General features: G+C 38.8%; 1 protein-coding gene across 13 annotated transcripts in view; it reads right to left on the bottom strand.

Annotated features, from left to right (window-relative positions):
* The window catches only part of LINGO2 (leucine rich repeat and Ig domain containing 2), a 3,171,904-nt gene that overhangs the window by 90,116 nt on the left and 3,065,389 nt on the right, over nt 1-16,399 (bottom strand). Inside the window, exon 1 of one of the 13 annotated variants that reach the window (XM_073635841.1) lies at nt 10,689-10,774. The exons of the other annotated variants lie outside the window; for them this stretch is intronic. The gene's annotated coding sequence lies outside the window, so the exon portion shown is untranslated. Of the gene's footprint in view, nt 1-10,688; nt 10,775-16,399 lie in introns of those variants that run through there. 13 annotated transcript variants of the gene reach the window in all.

Genomic DNA, 16,399 nt, shown 5'->3' with positions numbered 1-16,399 from the left:
ACTTCCAGCTTATTCTCAGGGTACAGGCGGCTTTAAATGAGTGCCATGTTTCATTAGCTGCCTAATGTCACATGCCGTTTCACTGTATTTATTACCCGCACATAGTGAAAAAAATGGGATTATCTACATCTCATTTGGTGGCAATTCAAGTAAAACGCTGTCAGTCCTTGAAATGTTTAATTTATTTGTTAAAACTGGATAACAACTGTGTTCATACAAGCCAGGATTTCAGTGGCATTTTGCAGGGTTTTCCTTTAGAGAGATTGTTTATTTATGACTATAAAGTTAATTGTACTGATTGTGAAACTGGTCATGACAGCACAAATGTCTGTAGATAAGCCAACGTGCCTACTCATCTAAAAGGGGTGGTGTCTAGGGTTCTGTCAACTCAACAGTTTAAGCCAAATGGCTAAAAGCATGTTTGTCTAGCCAAGGAACAAAATTTCTTGTGACAGAATGAACATTGGACATATAGACAGACATTTCTACAGCCACCCAGGGACAGGAAGTGTGTTATTTACAGGATTACCAAGTGATAATAAAGTAGAAAAAAAAGAAAGTAAACACAACCACCACAAGTGCAATATATTACGTTTTTTATTTTTTTGTGTAGTTGTACCTTAAGAGCCAAGGCATGCTATCTTTTAACACATGGGCTGTCAATACAACTTAACACAGTCAATGCAGTGCACCACAACACACATGCGCTGTACTTCAGTGATTATTATAAAGCAAGTTGGGGTGTCATTCTAAAAAAAAAAAAAAAAATTAAACAAAGATATATTGTGCTGTGCTAATGTGATATTACTGCAACACATAAGTGTGATTGCGTGTGTGTGGACAATAAAGGAAACCTATACTTAGGAAATACAAAGGATGCCATTGATAAGCATTTCTTCTAAAAAAATTAAATAAATCATTCTCTGGCTATTATTCAAATTCAATAGCCTCAGAACTTTCTCAGTCACTGACCCAGAGCAGGTATGCAGATCAGGAGCTCTGATTTTCACACTTACTTTCCTGATGTACATGCTTGTCTGGGTCCTTCCTTTTTTCACTTCTCTTCGGCCACTAGAAGCAGGGCTGTCTTAACCTCCCTGGCGGTATGATTATTTCAGATTTTAGGTGCTGAAAGCGGTACAATTATTTTGCACAGAAATATGGCGTTTCATATTGTAGGCCTGTAATTCTTAGGAATAGTTCACTTAAATCTGTCCAAACAAGAGTCTAGTAGACATCCCGGGTATGATAAAGTTTGAAAAACGAAATAAAAAATTATAATATAATAAATAACTATAAATAATTAAAACACATAATAATATAATAATAATAAAAATTATATAATAATGTAATCAAATCAAAAACACTGAAATTTGCACAGTTGCAGAATTTTAGCTTTTATTACTTTTAGTGTTTGATGACGGATCTCCCCACAAATCACTATCGCTCAATTCTGCAAGTGATTATAATTTATTATCGCTTTTTTCTAGCTGGTCTAAAACCACTTTTGATGTAAAGGGACAGTTTTGGTTGCTATGGACAATCTCCAGTTTCCTGGCAGAAAGAACAGTTTTATATATATAAAACTGCATGCAGGACACTGGGCAGACCACTAGGGACAAAGGGGATGTGTAGTTATTTGATACAGTACTGTAATCTGTAAGATTACAGTATGCTGTATCTATACTATGTGTTTCACTTTTGAATTTACCGCCGAACTCCGTCCCCGTGCGTCGCAACGCTCGCAGGGAACGGAGCTCGGCACTGTGAATCGAGCGAGACACAGCGGCTCGCCGATCACAGCGGGGAGACATCGCAGGATCCAGGGGACAAGGTAAGTAATCTCTTCCTGGATCCTGCGATGCAAGCCCGAGTCTGGCTCGGGGATACCGCTTTTGGTATGTAAAATCCACCCCGAGCCAGACTCGGGAATACCGCCAGGGGGGTTAAAGTGGGGTTCCACCCAAATTTTGAACAATATCTGTATGTATTCTCTTCCTTGCCTAGATGCTGACATGGCGTTTAAAAAAAATTAAATCGCTGTAATTACCTTTTATTTTTCTATTCTTCTTTGCACTTCCTGGTTCTCCTCCCGTGGGAGTAGGCGTGTATCTCCACTGGAAAAGGGGGTACTACATGGATGGAATAATAGTGCTGGGGGATATCAAGGGTGTTTGGGGGAAAACAATGCTGAGGGGGGATCTAGGGTGTATAGGGGGTAGCAATTCTTGGGGTAGCTTGGGTGGCTATAGTGCTAGAGGTATCGGGGATGTAGAGAGGCCACAGTGTAGGGGGTATCAGGGATGTAGTGGGGTCACAATACAAGAGGCATCTTATGGTATATGGTAACAGTGCTGGGGGGAATATCTAGGGTGTAGAGGGGTCAGAGTGCTGGGGGGATATCTAGGGTGTAGAGGGGTCAGAATGCTGGGGGGATATCTGGGATGTAGAGGGATCAGAGTGCTGGGGGATATCTGGGGTGTAGAGGGGTCAGAGTGCTGGGGGATATCTAGGGTGTAGAAGGGTCAGAGTGCTGGGGGGATATTTGGGGTGTAGAGGTGGTCAGAGTGCAGGGGAGGCATCAATCTAGCAGATATATTATATGCACAGGACAGCTTTGTTACTTAATGTATGTAGTATTTTCCCACTGTTTCTTTGCTGTACAGAATGATTGTTCAAGTAGTTAATGCGGAGCTCCACCCAAAAGGGGAAGCTCCGCTTGTCTGCCTTCTACCTACTTGATGTCTGTTTACCTGCGCTGTCTCTATTGTAGGGGCCCCAGAGCATTACTTTGCCCAGGGGCCCATGATGCTATTAAGACGGCTCTGACTGGAAGTGCAGAAAATACCTGGTACTTTCAGGTTCAGAAGAGATTTGCTATTACTACTACTATAGCACTAGTGCTTGCTGATTGGCCAAGCATTTTTACATGGGGGTCAGATGTTCCACAGCCATATGTAAGTGAAAACTAGTATCTTGGAGCTCTCTGCATCTGATAATGACCTTGTCCATCTGAAGATTAGTCATTTTTCAGGAACTTGCCTCTGCATCTGGAATAATATTTGCTTGCATATGCTATAAATTTTACATTCCATTCTGACATACACAGCTTGTATGCTGATTTACTGAAGAGTAGGGATGAGTTTTGTTTTTTGACTGAAGTAGAACTATTTGGCATTTAGCAAATGGATGAACTAAATAGGGTGTTTGCCTGCCTGGGGATTTCCAGCTGGCAGCTGAATGTAAAAAAGCGGGTGAGGATGGTGGCTGACACCACTAACTAAATATAACCATGACCAATACTCAGTTAACAGCCATGGCTGTATTTATTCAATGATACTGGCCTCTATCTCTGCCCCTCTGCCCCCAGCTGTCATCTGGGAATCTGTACAGGTGGTTTGGAAGATGTCATTCAATGTTATTGACTAGGATCTCCATCACTAAACAACATGATTGACAATCTTCTCGCCTCAAACTGACAGAGTGTGTGGTGAGGAGAGCCGATCAGGCAGGGAACACCCGGACATGTAATCAGGGCACTGATCATCAGTGCCTTGATTACAGTAAAGCCCCCCCAGTGCCACCAATCAGTGCCCATCAGTAAATCCAATCAGTGCCCATCAGTGCCACCAATCAGTGACCATTAGTGATGCCAGTCACTGCTGCCTTCAGTGCCCATCAGTGCATCCCATCAGTGCCCATCAGTGCCGCCTATCCTTGCCGCCAATCAGTGCCCTCCAGTGCTGCCATCAATGCCAACTATCAGTGTGGCATATTGGTGCCTCCTCATCAGTGCCACCTAATCAGTGCCTATAAGTGCCCCCTTCATCAGTGTCCATCAGTGCAGCCTATCAGTACCCATCAGTGAAAGAGAAAAATTACTTATTTACAAAATGTACTGACAGAAGCTAAGAAAAATGTATTTTTTTGTCAAAATTGTCAGTCTTTTTTCTTTTTTTTTGTAAAAAATAAAAAACCCAGCAGTGATTAAATACCACCAAAAGAAAGCTCTATTTGTGTGAAGAAAATTATAAAAATTTAGTTTCGATACAGTGTTGAATGATTGCACAATTATCAAAGTGTGAGAGCGCTGAAAGCTGAAAAATGGCCTGGGCAGGAAGGGGGTGAAAGTGCCCTGTAGGCAAGTGGTTAAAGTTCATGTGTGCGTAAAGGCAGGTGTCCCAATACTTTTGGTAATATAGTGTACATATGTATGTGTACATATATTTGTGTTTGTGTATGTATATGTATGTGTGTGTGTGTGTGTGTGTGTGTATATATATATATATATATATATATATATATATATATATATATATATATATATATATATATATATATATATATATATATGTATGAAAGAGGCATGTAAAATAAGAATGGAAAATGATATACTGAGTATAATCTTCACATATATTGACTGCATAAAAATATCAATGTTTTTGACACAGCACTCATTTAAAAATAAAAATGTCTTTATTAAGGCCACCAGCAGTTATGAAAATTGCTTAATTTAATTTACCCTTTTGTATACACAAAGTGAATAATTTGTGAATTCAGATATAATCTATTATCAGGTAAAATGGCATCAATAAGGAAAAGGAGGTCAAGCAGCCAGTGGGAGGTATGAGATGATCTTAATGTAAGGATACAGCAAAGTACAAAATGTAGCATTCATGTACAGCACAGAAGCTTTTACTTGTCACAAAATTAATGAAGTTTGTAGAAGAAAAATACAGTGATATTTTAATGGTCTCCTACAGTTACATTGTTCATTAGCTACAATGTCAAGCTCTGGTATAAAATAGCACAATTGTGTGATTCAGTTCAAAGTGGGAAAAGTCAAACAAATTGGTGCAATTGCCAGAATGCAAATAAGCAACTGCAAATTGACTGATATTTGTTTGAAGACTGGATTTAAATATTTCTGTCATGATCTGGATTACAAGTACTCAAAACACATGTCTATAACAGAGAATTTAAATAACTGCAAACATTAGTGAGAAAATGGCAAAAGAGCTATAAACCGTGTTCATACAGTAAAATCTTTCAAAAAGTTATAAAACTAAGATAAATGCTATCAGCTAAGTTGTAAAAGGTTAAATGTATTGAATGGACTGAATTCATTTTGATATCCTGATGCTGAATAATAAACAGTTACTCAAATGATGATGCAGGGAGTTAGTACTAACAACCAATCAAGTCACAGATTAATCAGCTTTTATCTGACTACTTCAACTGCTCTTTCCTCTGCCTTGCTGCTGTTATAAATCAGTTCTAAAGAATGGGTTAATACTGAAATGACTGGCGACCAAAGATGCCAACTGTGGAAATGTATGATTTAAAGTCTTACTAGCCATATGTCTTTCTAATTTGGAGCAATCTTTCATCTGCGGAGATCGCAATTTCATTCCCTAAGATTTGGCCCTAAATTTTCCTTGTGCTGGTGATGAATAAATGTTTAAGTAAATCTACTTTGTCCTTTGGTATAAGTCATGTTCAAATAATTAATTCAAAGCACAAAAGCCCCTGGCTGTCAGGCTATTAAAATGCAATCTGTTAAGACTCTCCTTATGCCAAGCAGCATAACCCTTGTAAAAACAGGAAAAGAGCTATGTGTTTCATCCAAGCAAAACACTCCAGTATCACAACAAAGTATCATTCCTGCTGATTTATGAAGATGTCCTCGTGCATACAGGTTAGAAAATAAAGTGCAAATTTGTAAATGACCTGAAGAAGTGATGCCTCCTGGGCTGTTGTTATAGTTGAGACTTTGCTTACTATTTGCAAGGCAACAGGAGTTAAATAATAATCATTTAGGGCCCATTTAGCTTGGGGTGTGTTTTTTGTTAGGTGGGTGTGTTGTCATGCATATATGTGCATTTTCTTTACATGCATTTTTATGCACATTTTTCAGTTTAGATTTTGGAGTGGATAGGGTTAACAACCTCTGACCAAAGGTCAATAATAGCTTTTGCCAACACATCAAAACGCACAGACTGTATGCTTTGATGAACTGCCATGGACTTTTATGGGCATCCAAGTGCACTAAAACAGAGAAAGAATAATTGAGTATTCAGTTTTTCAAAAACACACTGCAAAGCAGCACTGAGATGGCAACAGGCACTATTTTTTTTTCTGGGGAAGTTCGACACATCGTTTTAGCATGTTGCAACAAGTCCATTAAAATGCAATAGTGTAAAGAGGCTTCTACTCCTGAACTAAGTTTAAATTGCATAACAGAGATTCAAAAGTAATTGTTATCAAGCATCTGGCACAACAATCAAGGGCCTCTAAAAATATAGTGCTTTCTTTGAGAGAAGTTACATTGGCAATAAGTGTTATAAGAACACATATCATTTTTACATAAATACAGTTAAATATGTTCTTTTCATTGTTAACCAAAGATAAATGTAGCTATGGACCATGACTAAGCCATTAAAAGACTTACCCTCTCTGTTTGTCTTGGTCACCATTGTCAATGGGACTGAAAGTTTGGGGAACTCCAAACATTTGAGTAGTCACCAGAATGGACTCGAACTTCTGGTGTTTGCCCGTTTGCCAAACAGCAAATTTTATGGGGCGTTCGAAGCAAATTCGAGCACCCCATAACACACTGCAAGACCACAGTGCATTGCTGTATGATGATTGGCTAAAGCCTACACCTGACCTGCACGCTTTAGCCAATCACAGCACGCTCCTCAGCGAGAGCCATAATTGGTGTGTTATAGTGTGTTATAGTGGACAGAGATAGAGAGATTGAGCTACATTAGGCAGGCAGGTTAGTTAGTTGGTGGCAGTGTAATTGATATATGTATATACAGTCAGACTAATATATATATATATATATATATATATATATATATATATATATATATATATATATATATATACTCTGCATTCAGCGTAGCCTATATATACAGTGCATTTGGTGGTGTACAGTTTCTAATGCACTTCAGGTGGTGTACACAGTATAAAATATAGTGTAGTGCGGTGTTAAAAAAAATACCCATCATGTCCGGAAAGGCTTCCAAAGAGAGGCAGACCTTCACGCTCACAAGCCAGTAAAAGAGGGCAAGCAGCCTCTGAAATAATATTAATAGCAGGGACCGTTCCTGCTACCAACAAGAGTAAGGCCCCGTTCACACCTATGTGAATTAGATGCGGCTTACACCGCATCCAATTCGCAGGACATTTCAAAATACATTAATTTTAATGAGACTGGTTCACATATCTGCGGTGCATTTGTACTGTGCATTGCACAAAAAACGTGTGCGTTTTCTGGGCATTGCAGTGCGAATTACAAGCCCATTATTTTCTATGGGAACGCATCTGATTTGCAGGTGCATTCCGTTCTGAACACAAATTCTCTCCTTCTCCTCACTACACCTCCCCCCTCTCCCCCTCTCCCTGCTCACTGATCCGCAGCTAAAACGCAGAGGAACCTCTGAAAAACTGATTTTTATCTTTGCATGTGTGAACCCAGCCTTACTGTGAGGGGTTACAGTGTTCTGGTACCACCAACACCTAAGGCCCGATGTTTCTGCCCTTGTTTAACAGGGGACTGTTCCTGCACCCAACAAAGGTAACTGTGAGGGTTTACCGTGTTCTGCCACCACCAACACCTAAGGCCCAATTTTTCAGCAGAGTATATAGTGCGGTCCATATAGTATATATACTGCAGTTCCAGTCGTTAAGGGGAGCCCTATGACAGAATTAAGAAAAAAAAGGCATGGGTGGTATGGATTTTGGGGGGGACCCCCATGACATTTAAAAGAAAAAATTTGGTGTGGCGTTCACCTTGATATCCATATCAGACCCGAAGGGCCTAGTATGGACTGGGGGGGGGGGGGACCCACGCTGTTTTTTAAATGATTTTTTTTGTATATTGCCGGGATCTGGCAATACATTACAGCTGCGAGCAATTTTAAATGCCATTTTTCCTTTAGAAATTTCATTTTGCTGCAGTACTTTTCTAAACATGGGAAAATGCGCTACTTTACAGGCAGACTAAGGAGACCCCCCAGGCACAATATTGAAAGGAATATTTAATTTTTATTGTTTCACTGTAGCCACCCTGGTGGTATGATTATGTCATATTTTTGTGTCTCAAAGCGGTACAATTGTTTTGCATCAAAATTTGGTGTTTTATATTGTAGGCCCGTAATTCTTAGCAATAACACACTTAAATCTGTCCAAACAAGAGTCTAGTAGATATCCCGTGTATGATAAAGTTTGAAACACAAAATCATAAATTATAATATAATAAATAACTATAAATAATTATAAAAAATAATAATATAATAATAATAATAAAATTAATTTCCCCATGATTCACTATCGCTCAATTCTGCAAATGTTCTAATTTACTATCACTGTTTTCTAGCTGGTTTAAAACCATTTTTGACGTAAAGGGACACTTTTTAGTTGCTATGGACAATCTCAAGTTTCCAGGCAGAAAGAACAGTATAAATAATATAAAACTGCATGCAGGGTATTGAACAAAGCCCTAGGGACAAAACGGATGTGAAAAGATTTCATACAATAATGTAATCTGTAAGATTACAGTGTACTGTATATGTTATGAATTTCCTATTTTTTTAATTTGCCGCCGGGCTCCGCCCCATGCGTTGCAACGCTTGCAGGGAACAGAGCCTGGCACACAGAGGCATCAGGCAGAGGACAGAGCGCGCAGACACAGTGGGGGGACATCGCAGGATCCTGGGGACAAGTTAAGTAACCTGCACCAGGATCCTGAAATGCAATCCCAAGTGTGGCTCGGGGTTACCACTAATGGTACTGAAATTTAACCCTGAGCCACATTCGGGAAAACCGCCAGGGAGGTTAGGCATTCTTAAAATCACTGCTCCTGAAAAAATGGCTGTTTTAAAAACTTTTTTTGCATTGATACATGTCCCCTGGTGCAGTACCTTGGTCCCCAAACACTTTTTATGACAATAACTTGCATATAAGCCTTTAAAATGAGCACTTTTGATTTTTCATGTTCATGTCCCATAGACTTCAACGGTGTTCGCGTGTTTGCACAAATTTTTTGTCTGTTCTCAAGTTCTGGTGCGAACCGAACCAGGGGTGTTCGGCTCATCCCTAGCTAGAACCCTTGTTATGCTATTGCTGTCTGTGTCCCTGTTAGGAATATTCACCCAGTGTTGTCTTGGTAAACTTTGTCACTGGAACTGAAGATGAAGAATAATGTAGATTTGTGATCAAAACAGCAATTGAGGGGAAATCTTCAATTAGAGACACTTGTCCTAGTGACTTTGGAGAGATCACCTCTTACTTCCTGTTGTGTCTACAGGACTGGAAGTGAGCAGAAATCTCCCCAATGGGACACAGATGACCAAAAAAACTGACAGGGGTTTTAATGTTTTCTTACCCTATCCAAATGAAAAAAATAGCTTTAAGTATACTTTATTTACCAAAATATTTAGCATATGGTGCTGTAGCATGTGAAATATACAATTCTGCCACTAAAGGCTGCTTATATTTTCTGCTGGTGAAACAAAATTTTAGACATTTTTGCAACTAAAGTTGGTTACACATTATACATTTTTTTCAATTACCTTTAGATTTACCTTCAACTATGTAGTGTAAGGGCCTGCTGGATTGCATAAATTTTGAAAGTGTTTAGGTTTGACCTCATATTATATGGGTTTGGTAAATGTAAAGGAAAACTGTACAAGAAAATTGTATAATGTGTAGCCAGCTTTATAGTAGTAAACAATCAATAACAATCTGTCTACCACCTCTAATGCCCTGTACACACGGTCGGATTTTCTGATGGAAAATGTGTGATAGGACCTTGTTGTCGGAAATTCCGACCGTGTGTAGGCTCCATCACACATTTTCCATAGGAATTTCCGACACACAAAGTTTGAGAGCTTGCTATAAAATTTTCTGACAACAAATTCCGATCATGTGTACACAAATCCGACGCGCAAAGTGCCACGCATGCTCAGAATAAATTAAGAAACGAAAGCTATTGGCTACTGCCCCATTTATAGTCCCGATGTACGTGTTTTACGTCACTACGTTCAGAACGATCGGATTTTCCGACAACTTTGTGTGATTGTGTATATGCAAGACAAGTTTGAGCCAACATCCGTCAGAAAAAATCTATGGATTTTGTTGTCGGAATGTCCGATCAATGTCCGACTGTGTGTACAATGCATAAGGCTGGTCTTAAAGTCTTTCAACACACTGAAAAACAAATGCAAATAGAAAATTTTTTGGGATTTTGTCTCTGCGTCTGTTGTGCAGCATCTAGTGGTGGAGCTGTAGCATGTAAAATACACAAAGCTATCATTAAAGGCTACTTGTCTTTTCTCCTGGTGAGACAAAAAAGTTGGTATTTTTTTAATAAATAGTAAAGAAGCAATACAATAAGTCTGCAAATACCATCTCTAAGGTTGGTCTTAGAAGTCATCCAGTAATCTGAAAAATGTGAATGAAAAATAATATTTTGGATTCAAAACCTGCTTCTGTGTTGTCGCTTTAAAAAAAAAAAGTGAATGGGGGAAAAAAAAAGCAATTTACAGACAACTTTTTGTTGCTACATTACCCGAAAGCTGCACTTACAACTGAAAAAAAAAAATCTTATTACACTTCCCTAAATGTCTCAACCAAGACTTCAATGCTAACAGTAACAAAAAGGTGTCAATTCCACTTACCAGTACTTTAAATGAGAGAGTACTATCATTGCATTCCCTTTTCTTTGCATGCTATTTGGAAACAGTTACCTTCAGCTCCTCCATAATATAATCACACTAGAGTGCTCTTTTTTCCCAAACACCGCACTGACACATCTCCCATGCATGCTAATGCTGTGTGCTGATTGGACTCTGACAGTAATCTACTAGCTGGTTGTCTCATATTTCTCCTTCATGAGATTTTGCAGCTCTAATTAGTTCCCTTTCATCTAAAACAGTACACACTAACACCCTTCTCAAATCCCTTAATTGGATTCCCACTAAACAATGAATCACCTACAAGATCCTTCAAACTCTCCACTCATCACCATTCCAGCTCTGGTTTTATATGCGATTGTATATATCATATCCTCTACTCATTACCAATTCCCTCATAAAATGCAGTTTCTAGCATTAAATTATAGTATATTAGTGCAGTTAATCTAAAGTAATTACATTCAACATAACTTTTATAAAAAAAATTGTATGACTGCAATGATGATTTTTTTGCTGCTTTTTATGTGGATGTCTCAATTTGATACATTGCCTTTTGGTGAATTGTGCATCTCTGTACAATATTATAAGTAGTGTTATATTATTTTATGATGTAATATTGTGCTGATATAAAAGTAAATTGGTCCACCTAAACCAAAACCCTAAAAAGACAGATTTGCAGGCATTTAAATAAATGCAAGCCTTGCCCGACTTATCTGCTTGATATATTGTATTCTCTCTCTTCTCCTACACTACTAGAGCCTATACTCTCATGTCCAAATTTGGAGAGAGGGGAACTCCTTGGGATTTCCTATTTAAATGACAGCAAAGCAGATCATTACCAAGCATGCTTCTCAGACATACTGGGGTTGATTTACTAAAGGAAAATAGACTGTGCAGTTGCTCCGAAGCTCTGTAAATGAGCAGAAGCTGTGTTGACTTCCATCATTAAATTATGTGCTAACAAAAATGCTGTTTTTTTTTTTTTTTTTAATTATCCTTGCATGTGATTGGGTATTCTTTGCAAAATGAGGATTTACCTCATTTACTAAGCTCGGGAGCAAATGCACTTGCAGATTGCAACTTTGCAAAGTGCACAGTCTATTTGCCTCTAGTAAATCAACCCCATTGTCTTTCATTTCTACACTATTTCCCTAAAAAAAGAAAATATATTTCCTTTTTGGGCAAATTATGTAAAACAGTCATTACCATATTCATTTAACATAATTACATTAATTATTATTGCAGAATAGACAGTTACACACTACTATTCACACCTTTTTACATACAGTATGTGCAAAAAACAGCACTGCATAGTAAGCCAAGGAACCAAGTAGAAGTTGTCTTTTATTAGTATAACAAGATAATAATAAGAAGAAATACCTGCTAAAAGAATAAAGTCAGACCTTAGGCAAGCAGATAAATACATAGTTGTAATGCATATACTGTATGATTGCAAACTGTTTGATTGGAAAATGAAGGGGAAACTGCACACTAATGGGTCATACCTCTAATCTTTCTCAACCTTTCTCCAGTCAAAGCAGCCATTTCTAAAATCTAACAAGAAAGGTCAAACAAGGATGCTGTGCAGATGCCAGATGCCCTGGCATCAGCGGTTGTTAGGGCCCTGGCTGACCTGCCCTGTACCCAAGGGTGTACAGTTGCACAATGAAAACTTGTGACTTTGTGTAACAAAAAAACAGGCTTATCCACCCCCTGGTTTCTACACAATTTTTGGGCAATTTTTAGTCATTTTGCCAAGGCAACAGTGAAGAACCCAGAAGACAACCCAGAGTGCCTAGGCATCCTGATTGAAAGAGGCTGCTCTAATCACGCTTTCTCTTCCAGCCTGTTCCCTGTCTGTGCATGTGCACTTTAGCAGATCAGCTTCTAGTGCTAGCTCTTCTTATATCTGTGTGGTTTTGTGCAAGGGATTACCTTAAAGTGGAACTTCAGTCATTTTTTTCAACTTTCAATCTATTAAATCCTCTCCCCTTGTTGTTTTAACTTTGGATAGTAAAACATTTTTTTTCTTCCAGTAAATACCTTATACAGCCCACTTCCTGTTTCTTGTCTGGTCATTAGTCTAGGCTTATGACATCATGCACAGAGCTCTCACTCTTGTGAGAGTGTTTGCTAGGGGTGGGGGGTGGGGGGGGGTGCCAAGAAGGTCTATGCTGCAGAGCTGGAGGGGTGCCTCTGTGTGTCTGTGTAAATCCAGAAAGTGAACAGGCAGCAGCTTCAGTTGCCCACAGTTAAAATGGATACAGCCAGACTCCATGGAGGGAGATTTCTGCAGCATATTTGGTAATTACAGGATCACAGTATATATAGAATAATATGCAAAGTGGTTAGAGGGAAACTTTGGAATGCCAAAGATGTTTTTATTACAAATTATGTGAGCAGACTTCCTCTTTAAGGGCACGTTCACACTGTCGGCGGTAAAGCCCCACTATTTTTAGCGGGGCTTTACCGTCTTTTTTGCAGCACTTTTCGGTTGCTAGCAGCGTGCTTTTAACCCCTGCTAACGGACAAAAAAGGGTTAAAAGCGCCCACTGCAGCGCCGCTTCGGTGGTGCTGCCCATTGATTTCAATGGGCAGGGGTGCTTTAGGATCGGTGTATACAATACTCCTACAGCGCCTTAAAGATGCTGCTTACAGGACTTTTTTGGGCATCCTGCCTGCGCACCGCTCCAGTGTGAAAGCCCTCGGGCTTTCACACTGGAGTGAGAGGAAAGGTGCTTTACAGGCGCATTGCAGCGCTATTTTTAGCGCTACAGCAACTGTAAAGAGCCTCACTGTGAAAGAAACCTAAGTAAATGTCAAGATAATGATGTAAGTATTAGCCTAATCTCAAAATAATTGAATAATTGAATCAATGCATATCAACTTTTACAGAGAGTTTTCACAATTGCTACCTAGGGATTGCTATAAAGCTGTGACATGAGGGAGGATGCAAGGAATCATTTACAATAAAAGCTAAGTTTTCAGAAAATCTGTGTACATGTGAACATAACACATATTCACCACTTTATCATTAAGGCTTAATGTACACAGGACGTATTTACAACCTCTTCTGAACGATTTAGCTTGACAGATAGTAATCCACGTTTAAAACATCCATTTTGCCGCGTTTACATGCCGCATTCAGCCGCGTTTAGCCGTTTGCGTTTAGAAGAGTTTGAAAAAAACATTTTTTTTAAATAGCCAAAAATGAAAAACGCCTGTAAACGATTGTTTGGCGTCTGAAATGTCGGAAACTTCGGTGCCTGAAATCATTTTTTGGCCTTCAAAGAAAAGGCTATAAACGCAACTGCCTAAAAACGACATTAAACTAACCTGTGTACATGTACACATAAGATAACATTAGATGAGTTCAGGGGCAGTTGAAAAAAGCATCAAACTGCCTCTGAACGTCCGTTTACCAGCAGCAGTGTACATGAGGCCTAAGGATTGAAGGATTGCATACTGTAAGTTGCTGTTGACACAGACCTTGTACCCCTTGAACCGTTGCCAATCAAGGAGAGTGGATGTCAGATATACAGGTGGAGATTTCAAAATCATTGCCACTAGTCACAGATCCCCTTTGCTGCAGGCTTTGCAGTAAAATTTGTTTAGCTGTCTTAAAAGTATAGATTCTGGTCATCCTGACCAGTACTGAAATGATCCCTGGGTGCCTTAAACCGTCCTTCTCTGGCTGTAATGTATATATTCTTTACATATATTCTTTGTAAAAACGTATGAGATTAATGCCGATGGAACACATGCATTTGCAGTTTCTTAGAATATGAATACAGTAACAGCAGAAAACTATATTAATACTGAAAAAAAGGGTGAATAGAACATTACATATTTCAAGTGGAACAAAAAAAAATAAGCTACTAGCACTCAGCATTTGTGACCTTCTGTCCATTTACAAAGCAACAAGTCATGGTCTATGATTTGCGCACAGAATTTTCACAAATTGAGTGACTGCTTTATGGTTATGGAATGTAACATTATTGTTTCTGAGTGAAAATTGAGTCATGTTGTCAAAGTCCTTGTACAATCTACAAACGTCAATACACAATTTAGGCCTTGTGGTTATATCTTTTCCACAATATCAAATGTTAGGTAACACAGACAAATGTTTTTACCTTATTGAGCTATGAGTTGAAATGTTTGCGATTGGTAAAAATAAGTTTAACAGCTAAAGTGTATTTTCCATATACTAAAGTATATGGAGAATATATATATAAGTATATAAAGTAACAACAGAATGTGCATATGGATAGATACAGTAACATAACATGTATATGCTATGTAATAATAAACAAAATGCTATATCATCCTAAATGGATTTATAGGGAATAGGGATGGGTGAATGGTTCGGGGCGAGCATAAGTTCGGGGCGGGACTTTGGTTGTTCAGACGTTCGGCGAACAACGAACATTATGCGGTGTTCGCGGCAAAATCGAAAGCCGCAGAACCCCGTTAAAGTCTAGGGGACACGAACATAAAAAAACAAATGTGCTCATTTTAAAGGCTTATATACAAGTTATTGTCATTAAAAGTGTTTGGGGACCCGCATCCTGCCCCAGGGGACATGTATCAATGCAAAAAAAAAAAGTTTGCTGTTTTTTCGGGAGCAGTGATTTTAATAATGCTTAAAATGAAACAATAAAAATTAAATTTTCCTTTAAATATCGTGCCTGGGGGTTGTCTAAAGTATGCCTGTAAATTGTCTTGGAATTTTCCATGTTTAGCAAAATGACATTTCTAAAGGAAAAAAAGTCATTTAAAACCTTTTTTTGTTTATAGCGCAAAAAATAAAAACCGCAGAGGTGATCAAATACCACCAAAAGAAAGCTCTATTTGTGGGAAAAATAGAGCGCAAATTTTGTTTGGGTACAACGTCACACGACCGCGCAGTTGTCAGTTAAACGACGCAGTGCTAAACTGTAAAAAGTGCTCTGGTCAGAAAGGGGATAAAATCTTCCAGGGCTGAAGTGGTTAAGATGCCCAAAAATTACCTTCACTAGGTAGTCTTTTAATAGAAGCTGCAGATTTAAAAATACTGAGCTATGTCTTTCTGAAATAACATTTACACATTAAAGTTTATATGAGATTTTAGTGACTGGGTTTACGGACACATTCAAATCTTTGCATGAATCCATAAAGTTTTGTTAAGGGCTCAGTGCCCTGATAAAAATAAGTGCTCACCTGCAATCCATCGAAGCATTTTGCATTATTCCCACTGCTATAAACAACTTAAAGTGTTACTAAATCCAGGACCCTGCATTCACTATACCTGGTCTCCCACAGTACACATGGAAATGCAATTATTTTAGTAAATCTAAACTGCTAAATACCTTTTTCTCATCAGCAGTCTTATGACTTTAGTCAGTGTCTTGTTAAAGCTTGTAGGAGGAGTTTTCATTCTCCCCTGATTGTCTTATGAGGCTGCAAAACCCCTGACCCTCTGTTGGAACAGTGCTGATTGGCCCTTTGCTTGTCACATGCACTCTCCCAAGAAAAAAAAAAACTCTCTAGCAATACACACCAAACTGAGCATGTGCAGAGTGCCCCGTGGCTAAGTTCTATCAGCAGATAGATTGGGGACTGTGGAAGAAGGAGAGGATCAGAGAAGACAGGATCAAACAAACTTTTTACACAATGTGGATGATTAACCCCTTAGGTTTCACGGTGAGTGTAAAAAG

Source organism: Aquarana catesbeiana, linkage group LG01 (assembly GCF_042186555.1).
Source record: "Aquarana catesbeiana isolate 2022-GZ linkage group LG01, ASM4218655v1, whole genome shotgun sequence".
Lineage (NCBI taxonomy): Eukaryota > Metazoa > Chordata > Amphibia > Anura > Ranidae > Aquarana > Aquarana catesbeiana.
This window is presented reverse-complemented; position numbering and strand designations above follow the sequence as displayed.